The following is a 15,117-nucleotide window of genomic DNA, read 5'->3' as shown; positions in this document are numbered from 1 at the left end:
GAATTTAGTTTCAAGCACATATCCACAACCAAGGCAGAGACACAAAGTCAGAACCTGTAAGTATAAAAGTAAATTAAGGTTGGTACGTTTCCATGGTGAACAGCACCAATCTAAATAGAATGAGGTGTAAAAATGCAGCAAAGAAAAAGTCATTTAACAACAAGAAAAGGTAGAAATGTTGTGTTTGAAATCAAACTATAATTGGCTCTCATTGAGAGTTCCAGCAAACAACTACAAGTTTATCATTTGAAATCAACTTGGAATAATAAGGAAACAGATTAAACTGCCTGGCAGTCAATTCGACTTTGTTTAAAAATTGGTAGTAATTAGTGCAATGCTTCTGATCTGGTAGAGTCAATATAACGTAACTTTCCCAATGAACTTAAATGCATATCCCTAGATCGCTGCAAATGGGATATAGTAGTAGTGATACTTGGAAAGTCATTTCACAGAAGCAGCTCTGTTTGATCTCTCTCCACTCACGGACACAACTGTGCACCTGCTATCAATGCATCTGTAGAGGTGAACATATAGACCCAAACCCTATGAATCACTGAGCGTCCAACTCCAAGGCCACGCTGAGTCGAGTTGAACATTTTCTCCACATGGCTTGACTCTTAAGAGCCCGCTGTTCTCAGGCTTCTTCTCTCCGCTCTCCTTTAACCCCCCCCCTCCCCCCACATCCCCCCACCCCAAAAGAAAAAAAAAACAGAGTCACTAAAAAGCCCTTCCACTATCATTAATTAATGCAGAGTTGATTAGTTTTCCCCACTTGCCGCTTCAGAGCCCGGTTGACTCTTTCCACACTCTTATAAAATAGCAAGAGGCAGCAGCGCGGTGTTGAAATGTGGTCGATGACTGCTGGAAATTAAACTCCAATGAAAAGTGGACTGAGTGGGTTCAGCGGTGCGTGGGGAAGGGAAGCCTGAAGGGCGTGTGTACAGTGTATGTGTATCTGCTGGTGTGTTATAGGGGTGGGGAAAAAAGAAATAGTGTGTGATGATATATAACATTTCTGCATAGCAGAGATGAGGGATGCAATAAAAGCAACCTCCCCAACACACACACCCACACACACACACACACCCGCAATGTAATACAATTTATTCGCTGCACAGGAAGCTTATAATGCTCAATTTTTGTTGAGATCATGTCAGAAAGGTGTAATCAGCTTCATGTTCTCTTTTTTTTAAACTATGCCTTTTTGTTGTTGTTCTCAGTTTGGGATCATAAAGCCTCACAAAGGCTTGGATTACATTATGTTGCGCAGGTGTTGCTTTTATTGTATTTTAAGCCTGTAGATATTTCTTCTCTGCGAGTTGCACATTTTGCATCCCCGCGTGTCTTTATGAATAATGGACGCTCGTGCAAGTCTGCTTGTAAGGGAGCTGGAAGGAAAGCCGGAGCAGGTGAGGGGAGTCAGCGAGAGAGCAGGAGACAGAGGGAGCGCGATCTCATAGTAAACACACAGCCTAGAGCTCATTAAAAGTGACTCTCAGAGGGTTCAGAGGCAGCAGCAGCGGAGTTGGACTCAGTCTAGCCCTTGTCCTCCCGGCTCCATACTAAACAGCCTAATTAGACTTAGATTCTCCTGAGCTCCCTAATGATAGCGCTTCAAAAAGACAACACAAGGAAATAAAGCACGTCGGGAGCCTCAATCTGATGATTCTGCTCGCTTTCTCGCCCTCTCACACATCAATAATGTCAGTTTATGCACTCGTTTCTTTTGCCGCAGTGGAACTGAGATTGTGTTCAGGGGATTGAGTGCTTCATCTGTTAGCAATTCTTTTATACAGTTTTAATGCTTGGCAAATTGACTAGACGGCTGCTTAAAAAGCCACTATTTGTTTGTCACAATGACACGGCCTTGTTTTTCCTTTTTGGCTGCGTGTATCTTTGATGAATATGAGAATATGCCATACATCTGCAGATAACAAATACTGCACAAATACTGCAGTCACTCGCATTACATTTAAATGTGCTAGATAAGTAAGTATATCGGTAAACGTTGTTACAGTATTCTCCTATATCCACATAGTTTTTAAGTTACTCATGCAAATGAAAGTTTAAGTAAAATGTATGCAAAGGACACCAATTATAAGAGAATATCATAACAGATTTTAATAACATTCTGATTATTTATTTAAAGTTTTAAATTTTGGATGTTCCTTGCACTTCTAACAACACACTACGACAACAAACAATGTAGAATGCGGGTAAGTAATTTTGATCTTGCCGGGAATTTGGATATTGTTGTACCGTTTGTATTTGGACACTTCCAACAAAGTTTTAGTCGATTACAAACAGCACAGCATTTGTAATGGTCAATATTTGTCTCAAATCCTCGTTGTTTACTCTTTGGTGAATTATATTCTTTAGTGTGTCACAATTTTAGTGAGAAAAAACCCTCAAACTTTGCTTTTTGCTCCAAGAATTTCATCATATTTACCTTCAACTGAAGGAAAAAATGATACAGTCAGGTCCATAAATATTTGGACAGTAACACTGGTTTTGTAAATTTGCCTTATTTCATCACAATTGTTTTGTTTTGGCAGAAACTTAAACAGCTTAGTTAAGCCAACACCACTTATTCATATTCAATAAACCTGTTCATTTCGTGTTGATAAAACGTGATTGAAACATGTTTAGATGAGGTATGTTGAGCTCTTGGGATATTTTAATCCTTCACAGTTTTGTAATTTTGTTCCAACACTATTCAATAACGTTTACCCCAATACTACCTGGTCACTTAAATACTATATGATGTCTTCTTATTAAATAATGTTCAACAAAGTCTAGAGTCTGGTTAACATAAAAGTTAAATTGATTTACAACGACTACCATCCTACTATCTTTATCCGGGCTGCAGGGGGGCATTTAACAAAAGTTAGGGTTACGCTGGGGTATAACCCTGAAGTGTTATGTCCCAGCCCCCCTATCATGTTATCTCAACAAGAACAAATTAAGTTGTTGAATTTCATATAGATCCTACATGATTTAATTACGTTCACCATAGAAACATGAAATTAGTTTGTTCAAATTACAAGTTAGACTTTTCTAAATGTAACAACCAACCAATGTCCTTTTTTCGGTATACCGAAGAAAGTAGAGGCAGCTGCTCGACTTGACTGAGATGGATGCCTTCCTCAAACCACAATCCAAAGCGTGCAAGACTGAAATCCCGTGTGGTGTCGCAAGATTTAACATGCTATATTATTGACTTACTTCACTCAAACATGATATAAACAATTTAATACCCTCTCTGCGTATCATGTAGTTTCTACACTATATAGTGTATTATCTCATGCTTTAAAGTTAAGTGTATACACTTAACTTTAAAGCATGAGATAATTTTGTTGAATACACACAAGATGCTTACATAAGTCCAAGAGATGGCCAATCCCTTTGTTTCAGTGCATTTGATTGAAGTGTGGATTTATGTAAAGTGGTAAAAAAAAAAAGATACATATTAAAATATGTTGGTTTGTCCAAATATGTTTGAACTACTGTAAATGAAGTACTGTGTCTGTGCTAATGCAATACTTTTGTTAAATAATAATAATAATAATAATGGATTGAATTTATATAGCGCTTTTCAAGGCACCCAAAGCGCTTTACAATGCCACTATTCAATCACTCTCGCATTCACACACTGGTGGAGGCAAGCTACGGTTGTAGCTACAGCTGCCCTGGGGCAGACTGACAGAAGCGAGGCTGCCATATCGCGCCATCGGCCCCTCTGGCCAACACCAGTAGGCGGTAGGGTAAAGTGTCTTGCCCAAGGACACAACGACCAGGACAGAGAGCCCAGGGATCGAACCGGCGACCTTCCGGTTACAGATACGCTTCCCAACCCCTGAGCCACGGTCGCCCGGTCAATGTATTTTATTCAAATACATTGAATAAAAGCCGAAAGTCTGCATTTCAATCTCGTCTTGATTGCTTGATTTAAAACTTACTGTATGTGAATAAATGGTGTAGCAATGGGTAAATGAGATCATACTAAAACAGCCCTGCAGTCATCTCAGGTCTCATACTTGTAGTACTTCTATTATCTAACAGTAACAGCTTCTGTCTGACATGAAACTGGGGAGGCTGCAGCTGATAATTTCTGTAATTTCCTAACCGTGATGCTCCAACTGGCTTGGACTCTCTTAAGGTCTCACTTTATATTGTTCACACCACTATTCATATCTTTGTGTTACAAATGAATTTGCTGAATGTAACTGAAAAGAGACCAAGTGTTACAAAAAGTAGCCAAAATTTTACAACCATCCTAGACAAGGTTTAACCAAAACAAAAAAAACCTGTCTAATTCAATTACATCGTATTTATGTAGTGACTGTTCACAGCAACAGGGACTTTATATTGTGAGGCTAAGGCTCTACATTAATCAGGGTGAGAATGCCAACAAAAAAACAACACCATGAAAACAGGCTTGTGACACCTTCCAGTTAATAGATGATTTCTACTAACTGGAGGCTCGACTTCCTGAACTACAGCCACTCCCAACATTTTTACAATTTTTTAATGTATTCATTTAATGGAAGCTGCTTTAACCTCAGTCAGACACCTGCACTACCCTCCTGAAGTTGTGCGTCTGACACACAACATCACAGAAGCGCTTCTAGTGTGTTCCCCGGGTGACAGTGATAGCTGTAACAGTTATAATGTGGGTAGTAAGTATTCATGATTTATTATTTGAATTGACTGTGTGTATTTGTAAAAATTAGATCTCGTTTTTTATTTTTAAATCTGTGCTGCAGTCCTTAAAATGTGACTCGGTTTTATTTTTCCTTTGTTGTTTTTTGTCTTATGTGAAGCTGTGTTTCTAATTCTGTAAATAAAATTTACTACCAAAATGTCAACTTTGCCTTTATTTTTTTTAATGAACCACTCATACTACCCACGCCATGTGACACAAGTGGAGCATGAACAAAAATAAAGAATGTAGACTGCATGAGCAACTCATTTACGAAGAAGTGAAGGAGTAGGGTGCAGGAACAAACATAGAGTGTTTTTAATATTTGTGCTCTATCCTCATCAGACTGACAGTTACCCTGTGTCGTTTGTCTCTCTATGCTTTGGAGCTGCGAGGAAGAACCGAAACACGAGCTGGCAAAGATGAGGAGAGGAGATGAAGAGAACAGGGGTGTGTGTGTGTGTGTGGGGGGGGGGGGGGGGGGGGGGGGGGGTTGAGAAGATGAGAGCAGAAAATTGAACGATCAGCTAACAGGCTTTGTTGAAACAAAGCTTGCTGGGGGCATCAAAGGCGAAGGAGGGTGGGCGGGGTGGGGTGGAGTGGTGGGGCAATGTGCAAGAGAGGCTACAAACAGACAATAAACACTGTATCCCCAAAGGGGAAACAAGAAAATGAAGATGTGACAAGAGTTCTGATCCTTTGCCCGTACAGTACACTCCAGTTATCTGTCATGGAGCTCACAGCGACGCGCTGAAACACACAAACGTGACATCGCTGTAACATAGGCCACATGTAAACACATACAGTATAGACTCAAATGTGAGGAGGCGTGAGTGCCCAGGATGCAACACTCCTCTGCATGCTCTCTCTCCGACATGCAGGATTAGGGTGATTTTATGTGATTAAGCAGCCGCCAGTAAGGTTCAAGCAGGTTTTTGTAATAGTTTAATTCATGGGCGAGGAGACGGGCTTAAATGAGATTGCAGAGTGTGGTCGATTAAGCTCATTAGGCGTTTTGAAGAGGGCAGCCTTTCTCGCATCCTTCTTTTCCTGCAATCAGATCCGGGATGAAAATGGGAATTAATTAGGAAGAGAGGTTCACGCTGTCCCGTCCCAAATGTGTTACACTGTCTGCGTGCGTATGGGCGGGCTGGAAGCTCCGTGCTTTATCAGTCTCAGTCCTGACCAACAGACTTGAAGTTTTTTAATAAATCTCCATTTATACTTTTTTTTCTGGCTAATTGAAATTCATACAGTTCCTTTGCAAATTTGCATTAAAAACGTTTTGATCCAAATGAGAAAATCGGCAAAAATGAAATATGAGTTAAGGTGTGTTTCCATCCACTACTGTTATGCAAATTTGGGGTATTGGGCACATCAAGATAAACAGCTGGTCCTGATTCACTAGTCAATGCCATTAAACTGTTGCAGGAAATGAGGCCATAACCACACAATGTAATTAAAATAGCACCAGTCAGACCCTAAAGAATGAAAACTGTGGAAATTTAACTTGGGTGCGACAGAGAGAGACAGAAATCTCCCCGGCTTACCTTAAGGTCTTAACATCCAGCCTTTCATGTTTAAAATGATACTTACCCATGCCTATAGGTATGGGTAATAGCCATAAGATCATAGACTGGACTTTAGACAGAGAATCAATTCAGACTTCCAGTATAGGGTTGCTGGAACCACAGGTCAACAATGTATTAAATCAAGCAGAACCAGGCCCAATCTTTTTGGTGCCCCAGGGTAGATTAGCATTGGTGCCCCTGTTATGACTGGACAGATCGCCTCTGACCAGGGCTTATTAATATTATTCATATGGGAGGAGTAGTACAAAAATGTTCTAATAACTGATAAATGATTATCACCTCAAATCTGATGTAGGAGTTGTTCACAAAGTCAGTGACTATTAGCTTACTTTATTTCTAACTTATTATTAATTTTTCATTATTACAAAGGGACCTGGTGCCAAATTTTGGGAGTTACACAGGTCACCAGTGTGGTGAAACACCAGTGTGCTCAGTTATGCTAATGCTCCCTATCAGGATCCAGCACACTGTGTTAAAGAGTTTCATTTCCTGATTAGGAAATCAGGGAGCACAGTAACGTATTTTATTATTTCAAGCAAGTCTGTACGTTTAGTATTGCCTGTAATGACCTCAGTCCATCCAATGTGCCCTCGTAATTGTGCTATACCTTTATCATTATGGTAATAACAGGTGAGGGTCATCCTCTACAGCACTTTGTGTCATATGCACAGCAGTGATATGCTTTTACCTAATTCTGGTGCTGAATTTGGACATACAGTACTCCTGCACTACAAGTCTTTTGTTGCAATATTTGAACTCATCATGGTTCTGGTTCCGGTGAATTTCATGTCCAGTCACTCTTGTCTCAATCTTTGTGCATCTCCTGTGTCCAGACTATGTTCCCTCTGTCTCCCCAGTCAGTCACGTCTCGTTGTCTCAGTGTCAAATCCGTGTCTTTGCATGTGTCATGTTTTACTTTGACTGTCTCGTGCCCTATGTTAGTGTATTCAGTTTTGCTTCCCAGCCATGTTTCCACCTGTTCCCAATCCCCCTGTTATCCTGCATGTGTATTTAGGCCTTCAGTCTTCCACTCTTTGTTGTTCTCCACGTTAGCTGTGTGTGGCATGTGAGTTCCATGTTCCCCAGTCATGTCAAGTCAAGTCTTGTCCAGTGATTAATGACCAGTCAGGAGTTTCTTAGTTCTAGTTTATGTTTGGTTTATGTTTGTTTCTTTAGTATTCATGTATTTTGTTTTTAGTTCATTTTTTCCAGCAAACAAAGCTGCCACTTTCAGGTAAGTTTTACATTAAAGAGTCCTGCGTTTGGGTCCTAACCTATCCTGCCACACAGCTTATCATGACACAACTTGGATTTTAGGTTAACCAGCCCATGAGTGTTCCTTTCCACCCATATGCTTGTGCTCACAAATCCAGAGTACATCACTAGCTTGTAAAGTATCATCCAGCCTTTGTTTACATTTCAAAGGTAATGGCAAATCAAGTAGCACCAAAGACAATAATAATAATAATGGATTGGATTTATATAGCGCTTTTCAAGGCACCCAAAGCGCTTTACAATGCCACTATTCATTCACTCTCGCATTCACACACTGGTGGAGGCAAGCTACGGTTGTAGCCACAGCTGCCCTGGGGCAGACTGACAGAAGCGAGGCTGCCATATTGCGCCATCGGCCCCTCTGGCCAACACCAGTAGGCGGTAGGGTAAAGTGTCTTCCCAAGGACGCAACGACCAGGACAAAGAGCCCGAGATCAAACCGGCGACCTTCCGGTTACAGATACGCTTCCCAACCCCCTGAGCCACGGTCGCCCCAAATGTCAAAATCGCTGCTTTTAGGCTGACTAAAGATGATTGTTCTAAAGAGATAAAGGTAGTATTAAAATTTTATGAAATGTTACTACCTGTTGTGCTACTACATGTGCATTATCCTAATTGCACTTCCAGGCATGTTATTTTGAAGGCTAACAATCTCTGAGGAATGTTTTGGGCATCTTGTTGAATCTGTGCCATGAAGAATGAAGGTACTTCTGCAGGCAAAAGAAGATCCAACCTGGTAGCAAGGTGTATCTAATACAGGGTTTAGTGAGTGTAGATGTAAGACACCATAAAATAAAAGAAGTGAATGGGGTCTTACAGAAACAGTACAAGAACATTATCTTTTTTTTTGTTTCTGGACTGTTTGTGTAGACCACTACACATACAAGAAAATTTGATGAAGCTGGGCCAGTGAGGCTGTGAATGGTTGTGGAAAAGGTGTGGCCAGCTGTTTAACCTCTACAGAGGCCAACTGCCTCAATTTCTTCACTCAGACACCTGATAAGAACTTATTGAGACTATTATTTAACACTTACATGAACAACAACCTGAACAACTTCAACTCCTTAGTTTAATGAAATGTTCAAGTGGATGAGCTCAACTCTTTCAGCTTTTTTTTTTTACTTCATTTTTTATCAGTTTAGAGAGCTCAATTTATATTCTATTAATTTATGATCACAAGCACATATGTTGCTTCCTGTTGTAAGGCCATAAAAAGGGACAGCTGTTCATTCACTGCCAGCTCCTGGTAAGTTATTCCTCTTCATAAACCTAGGCAGATGTTAGTGTCTTTGGGGATGGAAGTGGAGCCATCGTTCTTGTTTCTTTTTTAAATGACATCTTTAGTACATACAAGGTTCAGTCAAATGGTTCCAGAACAATCATGAAAGGACATATTTCATTCAAATTCATCCCGTGAAGGTTGTGAAGTTTGGTGTTCCAGTCCTCCCACCATGTTTGGATTGCTATCTGTAAGTCTGAGTTTTGACCACTTACATGCATGCATGCATAGATAATGCATGCTGGCTCTCCTCCAGCGTGTAAAGAGAGTGGCCCTTCACTTTGGTTTGATTCAGTATAAGGTCATTTAAAAAACACAAAACAAGAGACTTGGCAAAAGTGTCTTCATTTATCAAAACTGTAGACAAGTTGTAATATTTGTTCTGTGTATACCAAGAAATTCAGAACACTGCTGAGGTTTCAACTGATGGCTTATGTCCTGAACTTATGTTGTAGGAATTAACTTTATTCTTCTCACATATTCCCGTAGCATTTAAGTTTAAAACAAACAAACAAAAACTAGAAAACTGCTCACTTCACCCTCACTATCCTGTCTCACCTACATATAATATTTATAATCTGACAAAACCTGTGCTTCTGTCCTCTCATGTTAAACGTTAAGCCTTAGGAAGCTGTGGAAATGTAAATATAAACCATTCAGGGATTTAGCATTCCCTTTGCCTTTGACAAACCTGCCATAATCACTTTTATGCAGTTTATTGTTTACATTCCAAACCCTCCAAGGGTTCTCCAGATGAAGACAAATGATATTTACTGCTGTTAGTTATTTAACTTAAATTCATAAAGAGCACTTTGGAGTGATGAATGCATAATTTAGGGAGAGGCAGTCTCTTTTATAGGGCGTTAAAGAAGACTTTCTCTTTAAGTGGATGGTCAAGACTGCAGACTGAACAGAGTCATGAAAACACTGCAGACACCTTGTATTCCTCTTTTTTCACTGAACTGTCAGAAAGCCCCGGGGGTCCTCAAAAGTTAGCTTCTTAAATTCTTTCCAGATTTTTTATGAGGGTTATTTTTTTTTCATCTTTCTTCTCTGAAATGAATATTTTGAACCTTAGTTAGCTGAACCCTGCAGTTCTCTCTCTGCTCACATAAAAGTTATTGTTATGGGAATATCAGTCTGATGAATACAAGTCAAGTAGTAGTTATGATTCATTTATACATATTTACATTTTTTAAGCTTACAGTTTAACCCTGAATGAGTGGTTGCTGACTAGTCAAGCATTACAAACTCCTGCTGTGCAGCCAAAAATAATTAAACTGTTGGCAGTGTTTCTGAAGATATTTAAAAAAAAAAACATTCTGCTTAATTTTAGGGGAAATGTATATGAAAGTATGCATGAGACGAGTAAATTAATCGATGAACTGCTGGTGCCATATAAATATGGCATTTCTGTTTGGATACCGTGCTGTTAGCATCATACAGACACTTCATACTTTAATAAAGACCTGGAAGAAACCCATACAGAGTAGAGACTCTCAAGCAGGAAACTGGAAACTGTAGCATAGCACGCTTAATGTCAGGTAGGCAGAAGTAGGACCCAAACACAGGACTTCCTGTGTGAAGACAGGGCGTTTATTAATAGAGAAATGAATACAAAGGTGCAAATAATCCACAGTGCGCGATTTTTTTTGTGTGTCCAACTACCCAACAAAACACGAGCTCACAGAGTCCAAAACAGTAATTCAGCTGGCCGGCCGCAGGTCCTGTGGCGGCGACATAGCAGTACAGTCTATGTTTTAGGCAGCTCAGGATGTGGCTTAGCAGGACATGGACATGCAGGCCGTGTAGGACGTGTAAATGCTAGTATATTGTAAACACTGTGAACTGCAATATTAGCAGATTTCTGGAGCAGTTTGTTCTGCTGTTGGGATTTGAATTACATGAATTCATCTCTCTAATGTAATTACAGTTAGAGTTTGCTATTTCATAATATCAGATAGACTTGTTAACTCAATAAAGCCCAGTTACATCATCAGTTACATATAGCTCAACATCATTTTGACAGGATGCTTATGCATAGACATGCCAACATACTAGCATAGCTGCTTTAAATGTTTAAAGTTATTATAACCAACGGACAAAGAATATATATTCTAGCTAAAACACCTGTAAATAACTGAGAAAAATATACATTCACTCGGCCACTTTGTTAGTTCCCGCCTGTTCAAGTATTAATTAACACAAATATCTAATTAGCAAATCAGCTAACTGGCAGCAACTTAATGCATTTAGGTATGCAAACACAGTCGAGGCGACCTGCTGTAGTTCAACCTGAGCAAGAAAGAAAGATGATTCAAGTGATTTGAACCTGGCATGGTTGTTGTTGACAGATGGGCTGGTATCAGCGTTTCAGAAACAGCGGATCTACTGGGATTTTCCCACACAGCTATAGGGTGAGTCTGAATGCAGTAGACTTTTTAAAACCAACTTCAGTTCCTTTTTAACTCATCTATTTTATTGTTTATTTTAGTGGTGTATTGTGTAAAGATAAGAAATCATTATAAATAACACAGTACTTGTAAAATATAAGCCACAAAACCCATCCTGAACTGTCCATCTCTATATAACACTATCTCAGGCTCACATAGCTGATTACTAAATTCCCCTTCAATCATTAAAAGTAATTATATCCACATTCTCAAGACAAACTCTAATGTTTCCCTTGTATCAGTGAGCCTCTTGTGTTTATCGTAGTGCATCTATTTCACAGCTGTGCAACCACTTTAGTGTAGCATTAGCTGGATGGCATGAGTTTATTAGAATGTTTATCACTCATGAGGAATGACAATAATCAAGGTAAGCGACAGACTGATGGTTTTATCGCTCAGTTATCATCAAACAGGAATAATTGACTTAAGCAATGATGCACAGAGATGTTTAAAGCACATCAGTGATAGACGTGCTTTCCTTTTCATCTTGTTTTTCAAGTCAGTCCCCTCCATCTCTGCTTTTTAACCCATGTTTTGATGACGCCACCATCGGTGTTGCTGGGACAGATGTTATGAAGAGACACAGAGCAGTGAGGGATGCATTTACAGTGCTTAGCAAATTTATTAGGCCACCTGTATGCAAAAAAAAAATCAGTCATGGCCCTCATAAACATGAAGCAATATCTTTGAGTAAGGAAAATATGGCTGTGTATAAACTAAACACATACCACTGAAGTAAGTTCCATTACATTTAAATGTTTATATTGTACTTATGTACCAAAATTACATGAATCAATTGAACATAGTCAAATTACTTAAAGTCAATTGTGTATTTGAGTGTGTCTTGGTTAAATGTAACTATTCTATTCTAATCTATTCTACTCTATTCCATCAGGCAAATACCAAACTGAATTCAGATTTGAGCCGGCACAATTGACTTCTTAATCAAATATTCAGCCACACACATATATAGGAATGCATATATATTCAGGAATGCAATAAAATAACTAATTTGGCATCTTAATCAAACAATAAGAACATCTTTTCTATTTTTTTATCTGCTTTGAAGTAAATTTGAAAATTCATGGATAACAAAATTATATTGTACTTCTAAAAATATGATTTCAGCTAAAGGGCTTGCACATGCTAGTGGATTAACTATTACAAAAACATTAAAAAAAAAGATTTTAGTAGTTACCAACAATTTGTTAATTTAGGGCAGCTGTACCATAAGACATCCATTTTGTGTTGGTGTAATAAATTTGTTAAGCACTGTAGGTGTTTCCACCATAAAGTTAACAAACCCAAACAGTGTCTTTTGTCCTATTGATGGCCCAAAATGGCTAATAAAAGAAAAACCCAGGTCTTAAAAAGTTTCTGATTCCTCCCAACACCACTGGATGAAATGGATAAATCATTCAGTGGTGATTCGGTTTAAAAAGAAAGTTAAAAAAAAATCCCCACAAACAACAACAACAAAAAACCCAGTAGCTCTTCAAAAGAGTTGCTAGAAGCCTCAGCAGTTCATTACTTATGAACACTGATGTTTGTAATATATTATTTATTCAGCAAACTCATTTCAAGTGCAGTACTGTTTACAGTAGTTCTCTACAAGCTGTTCAAAAGTATAAAGACACGCTTCAGGCTAGAAAAAGCATTTCATCACAGCATGCAAGTTTTCCCTCTACATTAACGAGTCATTCAGAAACAAAGAGCTTTAGTGAGCTGGCGCTGGGCATACCTGGCATCCTGAATTACACTGGATACAAACAGTATATGCTGTGATATTCCTCAGAGGGAAATATTACTTCCATATGGCTTCATTGTTAGTTGAAGTTCTGTATATACATTCCACTATGATCTCTTTATAAAATTTACTGTATATCATTGGCTTATAAGGTTATAATGAAAAAATATAACAATACTGATCCAACTCTAAGCTTCAGAACAGTAGTTCACACACTAATGGTTGTCTTTTATATACAGCTGAATGAATATTAGTGTGAAGGAGAAGAGTTCTTCTCTTTGTGGCCAAAAGATACCACAGATTTCTTTTGTTTTATTCCTTTTAACACAGATTTAATATTTTTTATTGTGCCCCATTAGACTTCTTGATTGTTTCACTGATCATTACAGGTAGTGCCCATTTCTAGTAGGATTTGTGGTGGCGCAGCGAAAAGCAAACCACCCTTGAACCCTGTAAACTTGTTAACTTGTTAAGCCTCAAATCTTGGCTCGTAGTAGGCCAAAAACTGAAAATATGTTTGCACAAAAATTACAAAGACAAGGCGTTCTTTCCCTTTTCATTAATTTTCAGTCTATTTATTTTCTTGTTTGTTAAGCCACTTAACACTGACCTTTGACCTGTCAAGCAAAAAAGGCCCCTAGCTCAAGGGGTAAACCAGCATTGTGTTCACTCACAACAAACTAAAAGCGCTTTGAATAGTCTTCAAGAAGCCTGAAGAACCATAATAAACAATTAGTTCAAGTGATCATACCAAACATGGATTTTCAAACTTATTTGATTTTTTCAAGATATGCATTTTGCTTAACTTTCCTATTACACAGTGTATTTTTATTTATATTTGGACGTTTCATTAAATTGCAGCAGCTGTTTCCTATTTTGCTAGCAAACGTTGATGAAATTAAGGCTGAATCAGTGCTTTTTACTGTATTGTACAATATATGGATATTGGTAAACTCTTGAATTATGATAACTCTTGGATTTTTTTCTAATATTTAATGGTAGAAAAAAACCAGGATTACTTGTGAAATGAAAATAATAAAATGGTAACAAATAAAGCTGCACATCAGTAGCCAACAGGTAGCATTTCAAACTCTGCCATCATGCCTCTTATCCCATATTGGTTGTTCTAATTACAGAGCCAGCATTACTCTCGACTACACAAATAATCCTCTTGCTGTAAAACCTTGAAAAGATACGCATGGGAACTTTTACACAGAGGAAGATGTTGCTACATGAAATGTCAGATCACAGTAAAGGAGATGTTCTTGATGACTATCTCTTAGTCAACTAAACAAGGGGGGGAAAATAGACTGACCAACTAGTCTAAAATTAAGAAACACTCAGATCAAGTCAAATTTCAGAAGGCATTTTAAACCATTAATGACATTCTTCAATAATGAATCATGCCGCTTAACTGTGCGGCACCTCACATCATGCACATAACACTCCGAACAGACAACGAAGAAGAAAAACACTTAACACAAACCGAAAATGTGTTACCAAAACAGTTGTTCAGCTATATCTAAAATGAAAAATTAACAAAAAAATAATGCGACTGAAAACTGTGGTGCATTGTGTTGAAAGGATAAAACATCCAGCCATTTTCTTTCAATTACCTGAAGTCAGGTCGAGGGGGCAGCAGTGGGGAAGCGCAGGCCTCCCTCTTGCCACCCACCTCCTCCAGCTGATCCAGGGAAACATCGAGCCATTCCCAGGCCAGCCGATATGTTCTCTCCTGTGGGTAGCTGGGATAATTATTGTCTAAAGTAAAGGTTATGTTTTGGTTTTCATATGTACCTGTTTTCAGTGATATCAACTTTAATAGCAGGAAAGTAGCCATATAGTTCTGTTCTTTCTCTTTTTTGCCATATTTTTAACTAACCTGTATTTGACAACAGCTATGAAACTATGAAAAAATTCTCAGGGAAAGTCCACCTTTCAGAGAAAGCTCATTTCTTGCTTGTATCCGCAGTCTCATTTTTCACCTTTAAAAGAACTAGCGATAATAGTGTTAACAAAAAGGCCAAGAGTAAGAGATTTATGTCTTTTTTCACCATCGACGCTCCATC

Source organism: Diplotaxodon limnothrissa, linkage group LG20, assembly GCF_057381915.1.
Source record: "Diplotaxodon limnothrissa isolate DT_005_m linkage group LG20, D_limnothrissa_male_GT1.1, whole genome shotgun sequence".
NCBI classification, from domain to species: Eukaryota; Metazoa; Chordata; class Actinopteri; order Cichliformes; family Cichlidae; genus Diplotaxodon; species Diplotaxodon limnothrissa.
The sequence above is the reverse complement of the archived record's forward strand: the minus strand, read 5'-3'. Positions refer to the sequence as shown.